Genomic DNA, 13,647 nt, shown 5'->3' with positions numbered 1-13,647 from the left:
GGTAAAGTAAGAAAACCTTTGTCATGAAGTTGAAAGCCTATTGAAAATAAGGTAAGGATTGAAAGTGTACAATAATTTTGATTTTTACACAACACAATAATATCTTAAAATATTTAAATGTAAAACATTCACATTCCAAATGTTTCATGTAAGCTGAATAAAAGTAAAGACGACTTTCCTCTCAATTTAATAAAAATTTCTGATACCAGATTACTACTTACTTATTTAATTGCTCATGGCATTAGTTTTCACCATAAATTCAAAATCCAATTAACATTTTATTAATGAGAGTATGTGTATGGGCACATAGTACTTATAAAACAATTTACTAATACTCTGCAGATAAGCTTTTCTGTTAACATTCCCCCGGTGCTCTATTAGTATTAGCATTGCAATTTTCTTTATCAATACTCACGTCTCATAGCTTCAAATTTAATTTTACAAGTTTTCAAAAACAAATACAATGTTAATATTTCCCCTGAAGGAACTTAGAACCAAATTTCCTCTTTAAAAGCACAATAAAGAAATTCCTACGGAAATGAAAATATGTTGTATTTGTAAACAACTGCTACCACTTTTTATGTAAGACTTCTGAATTTTGCTTTTTTATATGAATATATTTTACTTTTTCCCCATAATTCTCTGTAAGGAGCACAACAGATTATAATGAACATAACCAGATCTGTAAAATCATTGAATTGGTCAAATACCATTCTTTGGGAAATCTTTGTCTAATGAAGACCTTAGTATCTATTTAATCTTGAGTTGTTCCCAGTATTGGATTAGATGACATGCTTACTGGATTTATTTTATGAATATTAATTTCCTGTGGCTATTGTAACAAGGAACCACAAACTTGGTAGTTTACAACAACAGAAATGTACTCTCACACAGTTTTGGAGTTCAGCATTCTGAAACTAAGGTGTTGGTCTGACTGCACTCCCTCCAAAAGTTCTATGAAATGATCTATTCTTTGCCTCCTCCAGCTACTGGCAGCTGTATGCATTCCTTGACTGTAAGCCGGATCACTCTTGTCTTTGCCTCTGTGGTCACACTGCTTTCTCTTCTCTGTGTCTTCTCTTCTGTCTGGCTCAAATCTACCTGTCTTTCTCTTCCAAGGACACTTATCATTGGATTTAGGCCTATCAGGGTAGTCCAGGATTATCTCAAGTTGAGATTCTTAACTTAATCACATCGGAAAAGACCACTTTTCTAAATAAGTTAGCATTCACAGATTTCAGAGATTTGGTGTAGATATCTTTTGGGGGGCTATTATTTAGCCTTCGATGGCAGATATTTAAAGCTTTTTTGCTTGAAATATTCTAATTCTTCTGCCTTATAATTCTACTGTTCTTTTAGTTTGTTTAAAGAACTAGAACTAATTCAAGAAAAAGTTTTGTATATATACTCTACTTAAATATTTAAAGAAATTTGTTCGATTAAGTTTGGAAAACATATTTTACTCCAAGAGTTAAAAGAAATCACTCACAAAATTAATGAAAAAGATGAAATACTTGTACTAAAATATGACAATTTTCTGTCTTTGTATAATCGACTGTTATACTGAGGGCAGAGGCTGGCAAAAAAAAAATTAACATGTTTGAGTTATTTAAAAAAAATACTGTCTTGACTGTTGAATTAAGGAATATAAGGAATGAACTAGATCTTTATGTGTTCTGCAGTCTCCCTACTGTTAGTCTTAATGCTCTTCAGTTATGGTTATCTTACCCCAGAAATGTATATTGCAAGCTGAACAGTCTATTTTCTTGGGCTCCAAAATCACTGTCGATGGTGACTGCAGCCATGACACTTGCTCCTTGGAAGAAAAGCTATAACAAACCTAGACAGCATATTAAAAAGCAGAGACATTACTTTACTGACAAAGGTCCATATAGTCAAAGCTATGGTTTTTCCAGTGGTCATGTATGGATGTGAGAGTTGGAATATAAAGAAAGCTGAATGCTGAAGAATTGATGCTTTTGAACTGTGGTGTTGGAGAAGACTCTTGAGAGTCCTTTGGACTGCAAGGCGATCCAACCAGTTCATCCTGAAGGAAATCAGTCCTGAATATTCATTGGAAGGACTGATGCTGAAGCTGAAATTCCAATACTTTGGCCACCTGATGCGAAGAGCTGACTCACTGGAAAAGACCCTGATGCTGGGAAAGACTGAAGGCGGGAGGAAAAGGGGATGACAGAGGATGAGATGGTTGGATGGCATCACTGACTCGATGGACATGAGTTTGAGCAAGCTCCGGGAGTTTGTGACGGACAGGGAAGCTTGGAGAGCTGTAGTCCAGGGGTCGCAAGGAGTCGGACATTACTGAGCAACTGAACTGAATTAAAACAGTTTATAAAAGTTTTTATTGATTTAAAACATTTAAAACTATTTAACTTTCTCATGAAACATGGCGTGGCTAATATTCATTGAATGTTAACTGAGTGCTAGAACTCTCTGGAGGTGAACATGAATGTCTAAAAAGGCAATGTGGATATTATGTGTTCACAAAAGCTCTCAAACATTATCTCCATAATTAAATGCTCTTCAAGGAACTCCCCAATTGCTCTGTAAAATATATGGAGCAAATCTCAAGGGCTGCTAGATGCTGGTGATAAGCGGATTCAGTTCTAGCAGATCTGTGTGATTCTGCACCAACTCATTGTCTGCTCACTAAAAGTCAGTGGGGTGTGTTTCCAAACCTGTATGTGCCAAATGCATTTACTATTGTTACTGCTGTAATTTAGGAACTCTTATGTAGGATGGTTAAAATCAGTACTGAAATCCAGATAGCTGTTATTTCTATGAAAACTACGCTGAAATTTTTGAAAGATTCAAGACACATATATTGCTAAAAAGAATCCCTGTCAAATTAGGTTTAGGTTAGACAATTGTACTAGGCTAGGAAAAATTATATAATTCTAGAAGGATTCTGTACTCACATTATATCTTTCAGGTTCTCACTCCTTTTTATTTGAAGCACAATTGATTTATAATGTTTCAGGTATACAGCAAAGTGATTCAGTCACAGATAGTTACTAGGTAGATAGAGAGAGATGACCTTTTTCAGATTGTTTTCCATTATAGGCTCTTACAAGATATTGAATAGAATCCCCTGTACTATACAGTAGGTCCTTGTTTATCTATTTTATATATAATAGTAAATACAGTAGTGTGTATCCTTAACCTCAAATTTTCAATTTATCCCTTCGCTTTCTTTCCCCTTTAGTAACCACAACTTTGTTGTCTGTATTTGTGAGTCTATTTCTGTTTTGTAAAAAAGTTCATTTATATAATTTTTTAAGAGTACATATATAAATGATATCATATGATATTTGTCTTTCTCTGGCTTACTCTATTTAGTATGATGATCTCTAGGTCTATCCATGTTGCTGCAAATGGCATTTTTTCTTTTTCTCAGCGGCTGAGTAATATCCCACTGAATACGTGAACCACATCTTCTTTACCCATTCATCTGTTGATGGACATTTAGGTTGCTCCATGTCTTGGCTATTGTAAATAGTGCTGCTATGAGCATAGAAATACATGTATCCTTCTGAATTAAAGTTTTCTTCTTTTCTGGATATATGTCCAGGAGTGCGGTTGCTGGATCATATGGTAATTAAAAAAATTTTTTTAAGGAATCTCAATACTCTTTTGCATAGTAGTTGCACCAATTTACATTGCCACCAACAGTATGAGAGATTCCTTTTCCCCACACCCACTCCAGCACTTATTATTTGTAGACTTTGTGATGATGGCCGTTCTGACCAATGTGAAGGGTACCTCACTGTGTTTTGATGTGCATCTCTCTAATTAGTGTTGTTGAGCATCTTTTCATGTGCCTATTGGCTATCCATGTGTCTTTTTTTGAGAAATGACTATTTAGGTCTTCTGCACATTTTGGGGGTTATTTATTTTTCTGATATTAAGCTGTATAAGCTATTTGTATTTTGGAAATTAAGCCCTTGTTGGTCACATAATTTACAAATATTTTCTCTCATTCTGTAGGTTGTCTTCTCATTTTGTTTATGGTTTCCTTTGCTGTGCAAAAGCTTTTAACTTTAATTCAGCCCCATTTGTTTATTTTTGCTTTTAGTTACAGTACTCTAGGAGATGGAGCCAAAAAAGTATTGTTGTGATTTATGTCAAAGAGTATTCTGCCTATGTTTTTCTCTAGGAAGTTTTATTATAGTATCCAGTCTTACATCTAGGTAGGTGTTTAATCCATTTTGAGTTTCTTTTTGCAAAAGGGGTTTTCATTCTATTTTTAAAAACACTAAAATAGGAAATTAGATATAAAATTTGAGCCTGGTTTTTATAAGATAACATTGTACCTTAATCAGTGGATTCATAATAAAAAATGGTCTAAGGATATATAGTTGAAACTAAATAAAATAAAATAAAACTAAAAGGTACATCATTTTTATCATTACCTACTGCAGTTGAATTAGTTAACAAATTATCAGTTTTGATTACATTATATAAGAAGGTTCATACTAGATTTGGACTTGAATTACATGATAATTTTAGTTGATTTAAAATTTTTTCATTCAAATCCTCTGGAAAGAGTAACTAGTAGACAAATATTTACACAAAATAAAAAATAAATACAGTTTATATGTACAATATAAACCTGTTTCCTACTAGCTGTGGTAGCAAAATACCAGATAAGTATCAATCATGTTGTACACTTTTAGGGAAGTAGAATTTAGTTGCAGGTAAGACCACAACAATAACATAAAAAAGAACAACAGTCAATACATAGAGGGCAAAAGTCTGAGTTACATTTTTTCAAGCATAATAAAAGGAAGGAAAAAATAGAAGACTTTGTGGGCTACTGGAATCAGACAAAGTTTCAAAAAGGAGATCGGATCTGAATTGGACAGTGAAGAAGGAAGACTGGGGAAGTTAGGGAAGACAGCTGGAGGGAATTGGAAAAGCAAAGGTCAAGAGGTAAAAGAGGATATTAGAGACTTCCCTGGTGGTCCAGTGGCTAAGACTCCACACTTCCAATGCAGGGAGTACAGGTTCAATCCCTGGTCAGGGAACTAAGACCCCAGGTGCTGCCTGGCACGGCCCCCCATAAAAGTGAGGATAGTATATGAAAGAGCAGTAAGGGGCCAGCTTGAATGAGTGCATTTGGTTCAAGCTGTCATTAAAGTTTTGAAAATCATGAAAGCAGATCATGAAAGCTCATGAAGCTCATTTCCTTCCTCTAGGAAGATTTCACTGGGAGGTGAGAGTTGAAAGAATAAAAAAGTGCAGAGAGAAAGCAACTTGTAGGTGTGCACAGGAAATTTCCCCCAAAACACGAAGCTCTATAAAAATGAGTGGAAACATTGGAAACACTTATCTTGGTTAGAAAAACAAGTCAAAGGGGAAAAAAGAGGAAAGAAACAAAACTGAGTTATAAGGATTGCACTGTACAGAATCTGAATATATATTTATAATACATCATCTAAGAGAGGAGACTGAAAAGTCAGAATCACAGCAGGACAATTTAGAAAGGATTCCTCTATAGGCTTAGAGCAACGACATTTAGCATGCTTTTCTGTATCCCTTGAGGATGACCTGTGTTCTTCTTTAATTATCTTTAACACACACACCCACACACATAATGCTAATATTTTTCCATTAACCTTAAAAGGTCACTATTTCCTTTAAGGACTACCCCAACCACACCATGAATCTTAGGTCTTCACTGGCTAAAATGCCCAAGAAAAGTTTGAAATCCAGTGCTGTGCTTTGTGCCTAGTAGTTCTATAAATGACCACATGAATAGAGCCTCGGGAGCTAAGAGAAAAATGGAAAGTAGAGAAAGAAAAGAAAGCAATTCACTTAATCTTGGCATCTTGCCCTGTGGAGTCAACATCACTGATGAACTGTCTGGTGGCCTATCTTTTCTATGATTTTCTAGAATAAGCTTATGAATCTGCCTCCCTGTTTCTGCCTCACCAAGAGATGAAACACCAATTAACAGGATTTGTCAATAATGGGCTTTAGATCTAATCCTCCCACAACCATAATGCTTGGAAGCAGAGAATTTCTGGATTTCAAACTCTGTGGCTTCAAGTACCGGATGGACATCTCAAGAGCCTAGAAAGACTCAGCAGAACTGGGAAATTTGGCTGGATTTTCATTTTAAGAAGTATTTGTTCTATTTTTTTTTTCCCAAGACAGTTTAGAAATAGTCGGAACATGTAATTTGTGTTACTTGATTTGCATAAACATAATGATTTTCAGTGAAGATAATTTGCAGTCAGTTGATTTTTGGAGTACTCCATCCTTTCACTGAGATTCTGAAGAGAAAATTATTTCAAATGAGTGTGATCATAAACTATTATTACCTAGAACTAAAAATGCATATGTGTCATGGGGTCATTACAATGAGTTACAAGAAATGCCCACTCATATTACATATAATGGGAAAAAATGTCTTTAAAATTAACAGAGTTCAGATGTTGACTAGAGCAACCATCAAACAACTCTTAAAAATAAAATATAATGATTTAGTGTGTAGACAGCTGTACTGGCGCTGAGTAATCTCCATTTGCAATAATTACCCGGCTCTGTGATCAAATTTCCTTCTCTCAGTACTATTCCCCCTGGATATTGATATGCTCATCTGTGTTCATGCAGATTAATGGATATTAAATTGTAATGATCAGATTAGAGATTTGTCTGATAATTTAAGAACGGAAATGTACTTTGAATGCTATTTAGTTACTCTTAGAGTTTGAATAATGTAAAATATTCATTTACAATTCAGATTATTTACAGCTACATCAAACACTGGGGCAGAATATGTGATAGATGCTTAGAATTATGATTTGAATCTGAGAAAATAATTTTCAAATAAATTTCTGTGTAGTGTCCATTCAACCAAATAGAATTAACATTAAATAACCCTCATTGGAGAAGGCAGTGGCATCCCACTCCAGTACTCTTGCCTGGAAAATCCCATGGATGGAGGAGCCTGGTAGGCTGTAGTCCATGGGGTTGCTAAGAGTTGGACACGACTGAGTGACTTCAGTTTCACTTTCACTTTCATGCATTGGAGAAGGAAATGGCAACCCACTCCAGTGTTCTTGCCTGGAGAATCCCAGGGACGGGAGAACCTGGTGGGCTGTCGTCTCTGGGGTCGCACAGAGTCAGACACGACTGAAGCGACTTAGCAGCAGCAGCAGCAGCAACACTCACGGGGAATTCTTAATTAGGTATTTCACAAATATTTACTGAATAAAGGCAACTTCTGACTATTTCATCTTGGTATAAGTTAAATAAAATTTTGTGACCTAGTCCACAACTGTAATCACCATCCATAATTTTGTGCTTATATGAAAATATGCCTTTAATTCTAAACAACTGACTCATCAATGAATTTTGGGGACGTAACATACTTAGCCTGAAGAAAAGAATACACAGATATTATTTAATAGCTGCTTAATTATTTAGATGCATGTTACTGGAATACATGTATTAGTTATGACTTAAAAAATTTCCAAAGGTAGTTGATAGGTATAAGAAGGAAATTTTTGATCAAATTAAGAAAATTTCCCAACAGGCTGAGCTGACCAGTTAGACCCACTGCTTTGGATAGGAGTGGCTCTCCCATTGAAGTAGATTCTTAAGAACAGGTCAGATAGCCTCTTAGCAATGACAGTATATAGAGAAACTCTGTCTGGAAAGAGCATTTAGACTTAGTTGCTAAGGCTTTGCCATTTTCAGTTGCCAGAATAAGCCTTTGGGATTGTCTGTGGGTTTTATTCAACTCAACTACCAGTTATTTTCATTAACATAGCGTTGACACTTATTTGTGTGGTAACACATCACCACATTTGAGAAGAGGGATATCTGGTGGATGAAATAAGCAAAAGAAGAGGGGTTTTAATTTCATATTTTTGACATTTCCACTGATTTTTTCCGGGAAAAAAATTATCAATCTATCTATATAAATATATAGCTGACAAGTTCAGTTCAGTTCAGTCGCTCAGTCATGTCTTCGTGGACTGTAGCACGCCAGGCCTCCCTGTCCATCACCAACCCCTGGAGTTTATTCAAACTCATGTCCATTGAGTCGATGATGCCATTCAACCATCACACTCTCTGTCGTTCCCTTCTCCTCCCGCCTTCAATCTTTCCCAGCATCAGGGTCTTTTCAAATGAGTCAGTTCTTTGCATCAGGTGGCCAAAGTATTGGAGTTTCAGCTTCAACATCAGTCCTTCCAATGAATATTCAGGACTGATTTCCTTTGTAGCAATAACTATTTATAATCAGGTGATTTGGGTAAGATAATTGTTTCATCTAGTCCTTTAATATTTATCAAATTAATGCCTTTTTAGTAATTTTTCTTTCATCAATTCAGATTAGGCTCTATGAAGATGAGTTTGCTTGTAAAACATAAGCATGTAATCTTCTTGGCTACCAATTAAGATTTGTTTTTTTTTAAGCTCAGTCATTCAGCAGAAGAAATGGCATACACACAAACAGAAAATACCCAGTTGTCTAAACTATAAATACAACTGTTTTATTTGTCTTTACCGAGATATTCATGTGATTTATTGGCTCTCATAAATTTGAAATTAATTTAAATATTCAAATAGAGTAATACATTTCCTTATGGGTATAAGGTAATTTTGTATCCACTAAAGAAAGAACAAGATAGCAGCAATTTAGAGGCAGCTTGCCTGAATTAATAAAATGAATCCAATTCTATTGACTAAAATGACTACCCAATTCCTTAGCGATGTTTTTCATCATTAATATCTACACATATATAAGGAAGTGCTAGGAGCATCACTCTTGAGAGCGGTGTGCTATGTGCTAAGTTGTCTGGATCTTTGTGACCCCATGGACTATAGCCTACCAGACTCCTCTCTCCATGGGATTCTCCAGGCAAGAATACTGGAGTGGGTTGCCATGCCCTCCTCCAGGGGATCTTCCTGACCTAGGGATCGAACCCCTGTCTCTTATGTCTCCTGCATTGGCAGGCAGGTTCTTTACTGCTAGCACACCTGGGAAGCCCCTGACATTCTATTCTCTGTATCCACAAGAGAGAATACTGAAGGCACTTAAATATACGGTGAGTGAATCTCTTCACATCCATCTTAGCTGGGAGTGATTTCACCCTTCCTTGAGCACTCAGAGCTCTATGACTATATACTTTTTGGGGGAATAAGAATTGATGTACCTCTCCTTCCCAACCATTCATTCACTCACTCACTCATTCATTCACTTTCAATGTCAGGCTCTGTGCAAAACACAAATGTATTTTGCAAGGTATCTTCCTTCTATAGATCTTCAGGTATAAGAAGGAAGATACTGTCCCTCTGTTGCTTTGGACAAAATACAACCTCAAATGTATTTTGTAGAATACATGCTGCTGCTGCTAAGTCGCTTCAGTCGTGTTCGACTCTGTGCGACCCCATAGACAGTAGCCCACCAGGCTCCCCCGTCCCTGGGATTCTCCAACCCACTGGAGTGGGTTGCCATTTCCTTCTCCAATGCATGAAAGTGAAAAGTGAAAGTGAAGTCGCTCAGTCGTGTCCGACTCCTAGTGACCCCATAGACTGTAGCCTACCAGGCTCCTCCATCCATGGGATTTTCTAGGCAAGAGTACTGGAGTGGGTTGCCATTGCCTTCTCCGGTAGAATACATGGATAAGTTAGTAAATTACTAACTTTTCTGAGTATTTCTTCCTAACATATTTTAACCTCATTCCCTCCCCTTTTACTTCAGTCTCATATACTGATTTCATAAAAGTTATAAAAATCATTTAACATTTGTTGGGCATTCATTATGGTCAGTCACTGTCCTAAATATATATGTCATTTGATTTAATACTCAAAATAACCTTATAAAGCAGAATTTCTAAAAACATTAAATACTTATTCTTTAAAATGAGGAAATGGAGGTTAGGTAATTTGTCCAAGGTAGGTGAGTTGGTAGGTAACCAAGCCAGTGCTTGAACTCAGGTAGTTTCCAGTCCCAGAGATGGCTCTTTTAATGACTGCATCTATCGTAACTCTATTAATGGCCCTTTGGAAAAACACGCAGACACAAAACTACAAATTAATTAAGTAATTTTAAATACCAGTGAGAATGAAAATGGATAGTATAGTTATTTTACAAAAATATTTAAGTATGCTAAGAGACAATCCAGGAGATGGAAACAAGAACATTCAAAGTCCTATAAGAAAAGCCAGAAAAATGTAGCAGGTAGAGGTTAAGAATGCAGCCTTGGGAAGGAGTCTGGGTTCACATCCCAGATCCATTACTGACTAGATGTGGAACTTTATAGGCAACTACTTAACTGCTAATCTGCCCTTGTTTCTCTAATCTGAAAAGAGGAAGGATAAGAGAACCCACTCTGGAAGTATTTGTGAGGATTAAGGAAGTTAATATGTATCAAATACTCAGAAGACGACCAGCACGAAATGGCACTGATACTGTTATTGCTGTATTTCATCATGTTGAAAACACCCTCCATCATACAATGACATAGTTTTTGTGTAACCTGATAGAAAAAGTGTTTATTATAAAATGCAAGATGCCATCACGTTGGAAACACATCATAATGTTAGAGATGTTGAAATGTTTTTTTAAAAAGTATGTCTTAAAATTGATGAAACACCATTTTATTATTATAGACAGAATAGAGAAGAAAAAAGAAGCCATTTGAGAGAATTAAATGTTTGAGTACATTAACAGTTTCTTTTTTTTTCAATACTAATTTTTACTTTCTCTTCATTATTTTTTCAAATATTTTGTGCCTGATCATCAGCTTTTAGTCTCATTGATGTGGGAATACTACTTTTGCTTAGATTTAAAAGTTAGTTGCTGGTGCAGTGGTTAAGACTTCGTGCTCACACTGCAGGGGGCACAGGCTCAATCCCTGGTCTGGGGAGTAAGACCCTCCATGCTTTGTGGCGTGCCCCACCACTTCCCCACCTCCTGCCAAAATTACCTGCTGTGCTCAGTCCTCTGAAGAAAGATAGAAGGCTCTAGAAGGGCCAGAGACAACGTCCGAGTGTACGAATATGAAGGGGTAAAGAGTTGAAGAGTGTGCGGATACTTAGGTTTTTCAAATCGGTATCCAAAACTACCTGGCAAATATGAGAATCAGAAAAATGTAAGGGGTTGAAAAATTCAATCAGGTATCAAAATGAGTTGTCAGATTTAAGAAAAACCCCTTATTCAGATTATTCATTCAACAGATATTAAGTTAACCAGTGTGAACTCAAGATGTTTTATGTGCTACATGCAGGATATAAAAAGAACAAACAAACAAATAAGGCATTATCAATTACAGGAAGAAAAATACCTAAGAGAAATTTTAAATTAAAAGTATGTTTAAAAATAACATAGTTAACTGTGACCATAACATAGTTTTCCTGTTGCTAGCATAATGCTTTCCTGATTAATAGTACATTATTTCCTTTTATACTGTGATTCCTATCAGAAATACTTAGCACTCATCCAGCAGAAATTGGAGACCTACTCAGGAGAGGCTCACTCCATATTGAAGTTAAGCTAAGGTCCTTCATGGAACTCAAGTCAGCCCCAGAGGAGGCGTCAGTTAGGTTGTGAGAATTGAGAAGAGGCAGAGTCAGCGTGGCGGAGTGGAATAGATATTAGACTAGGAGTCCAAGTATTATAAGTAAATTCTAGGAGCAGCTTTATAACAAGCTAGTTGTGTGTCACTGCAAATTACCTTATCCTTCTGGGCTTCTGTCCCCTTGTTCATACAAAGCACAGACTGAATTTAGGACTTTAAATTCCCTTCCATCTTGCACTCTTCAATTTTCTGATATTGTTTTACAGGATGAGAGAGGCAGGGAAGTGGCTGCTGTCAGATGCTAAGCTTGGAGTACATGCTTTACGATTTATCTGATTTATTGGTTGGATCTTAGGGCTCTTAAAAGCAGGTCTGTCCTCATGGGATATTACCTTGGCAAACACATCCTCTATGGACCTGATAACAATTCCTGACCACTGTTCTGGAGCCCGCTGCCTCCACGCCTTATCTCATCTATTCCTTGCTACAGCCCTCTGCGGTGTGTGTTATGACTTTCATTTTATAAAGGGATGCAGAAACACAAAAAGATTATTAATAACGATAGTAACAATTATTTGTGCTTACTATCTGCAATGACTGCACTAAAGATTATTCGTATATTAACTCACCCAATCCTCACACCCACCTTATGAGGAAGAAAACTGAAGTCGCCCAGTCTTGTCTGACTCTTTGTGACCCCATGGACTGTAGCCTGCTAGGCTCCTCCGTCCATGGGGTTTTCCAGGCAAGAATACTGGAGTGGATTGCCATTTCCTTCTCCAGGGGAATCTTCCCAACTCAGGGATCGAACCCAGGTCTCCTGCATTGCAGGCAGACTCTTTACCGTCTGAGCCACCAGAGAAGCCTCTGAAGAAGAAGGGTCTTCTCTAATTTCCAGATTCACAGCTGAAACATCCAGTGATTAAATAACCTACTCATTTGAGACAGGCTGGGTCCTGGGACCTGGCACCCTTTACTGAATTGCTGGAGCCTGCACAAACATCTCTTGGAGCAACAAAATACAAAGAAATTATAAGGGACTGAAAACAACTGCTTGCATGTACAGTGGGGGCAAAGTATGAACAATAAGATACAAAAGGGCCAAAATCCACCTGCTTCTTCTCAGGTGCCAGGAGCAAAAGTCTGGTACCATGCGTGATTGTTGCACACAGTACCAGGAAGGTGGTGGGCAGACCACTTAGGCCACCCCTCTGTCTGACTGCCTATCACCCACCCTCACCCCCTTTAAGGGTCTTGTTTGCCTCCTGTCAAAGAGTGAACGAGAGCACCTGTTACTTGATTCTCCTCCCTCGTGCTATAGCACGAGTCCCAGTAAAGCCTTGCCTGAATTTCTCATCTGGCCTGTTAACAATTACTGCTGCATAAAGAGTCCAAGAACCTGGGTTGGTAACAGTGTCACATGGTTGGTACTAAAGAAACAGGATTCAGACTTCAGCAGTCCAAGTGCAGGATCTAGTACTCACCCACTGCACGTTCTTCTTACAAACAGGCAGACAACTAGTAAGAAAAGTAGGGAAGCCTGTGGCTCAGATGGTAGGGAATCTGCCTGCGGTGCGGGAGACCTGGGTTTGATCCCTGGGTTGGAAAGATCCCTGGAGAAGGAAATGACAACCCACTCCATTATTCTTGCCTGGAGAGTCTCATGGACAGAGGAGTCTGGCAGGCTACAGTCTATAGGGTCGCAAAGAGTTGGACACAACTGAATGACTAACACACATGATAAGAAAAGTAGGAATTCAGAATTGACTCCAAAACATAGACTTTTAACATCTATTAAGCAATATTGCCTTGTCTCCTTGCCAGACCACATTCTTCTCCTAGTTTATCTGTGTCTCTGGCCTTCCCATATAAATTCTCCAGTAGCTCAGACAGTAAAGAATTAACCTGCAATTTAGGAGACCTAGGTTCACTCCCTGGATCAGGAAGATCTTCCAGAGAAGGGGATGGCTACCCACTCCAGTAGTTTTGCCTGGAGAGCCCCATGGACAGAGGAGCCTGGAGGGTTACAGTCCATAGGGTCACAAAGAGCTGGACATCACTGGGCAACTAAGCAGACACTCTGGGCTTC

General features: G+C 37.6%; 1 protein-coding gene across 1 annotated transcript in view; it reads right to left on the bottom strand.

Annotated features, from left to right (window-relative positions):
- Positions 1 to 13,647, bottom strand: part of PTPRR (protein tyrosine phosphatase receptor type R) — a 275,935-nt gene that overhangs the window by 201,843 nt on the left and 60,445 nt on the right. The gene's annotated exons all lie outside the window — the stretch shown is intronic.

This window comes from Capricornis sumatraensis, chromosome 4 (assembly GCF_032405125.1).
Source record: "Capricornis sumatraensis isolate serow.1 chromosome 4, serow.2, whole genome shotgun sequence".
NCBI lineage: Eukaryota > Metazoa > Chordata > Mammalia > Artiodactyla > Bovidae > Capricornis > Capricornis sumatraensis.
The sequence above is the reverse complement of the archived record's forward strand: the minus strand, read 5'-3'. Positions and strand labels throughout refer to the sequence as shown.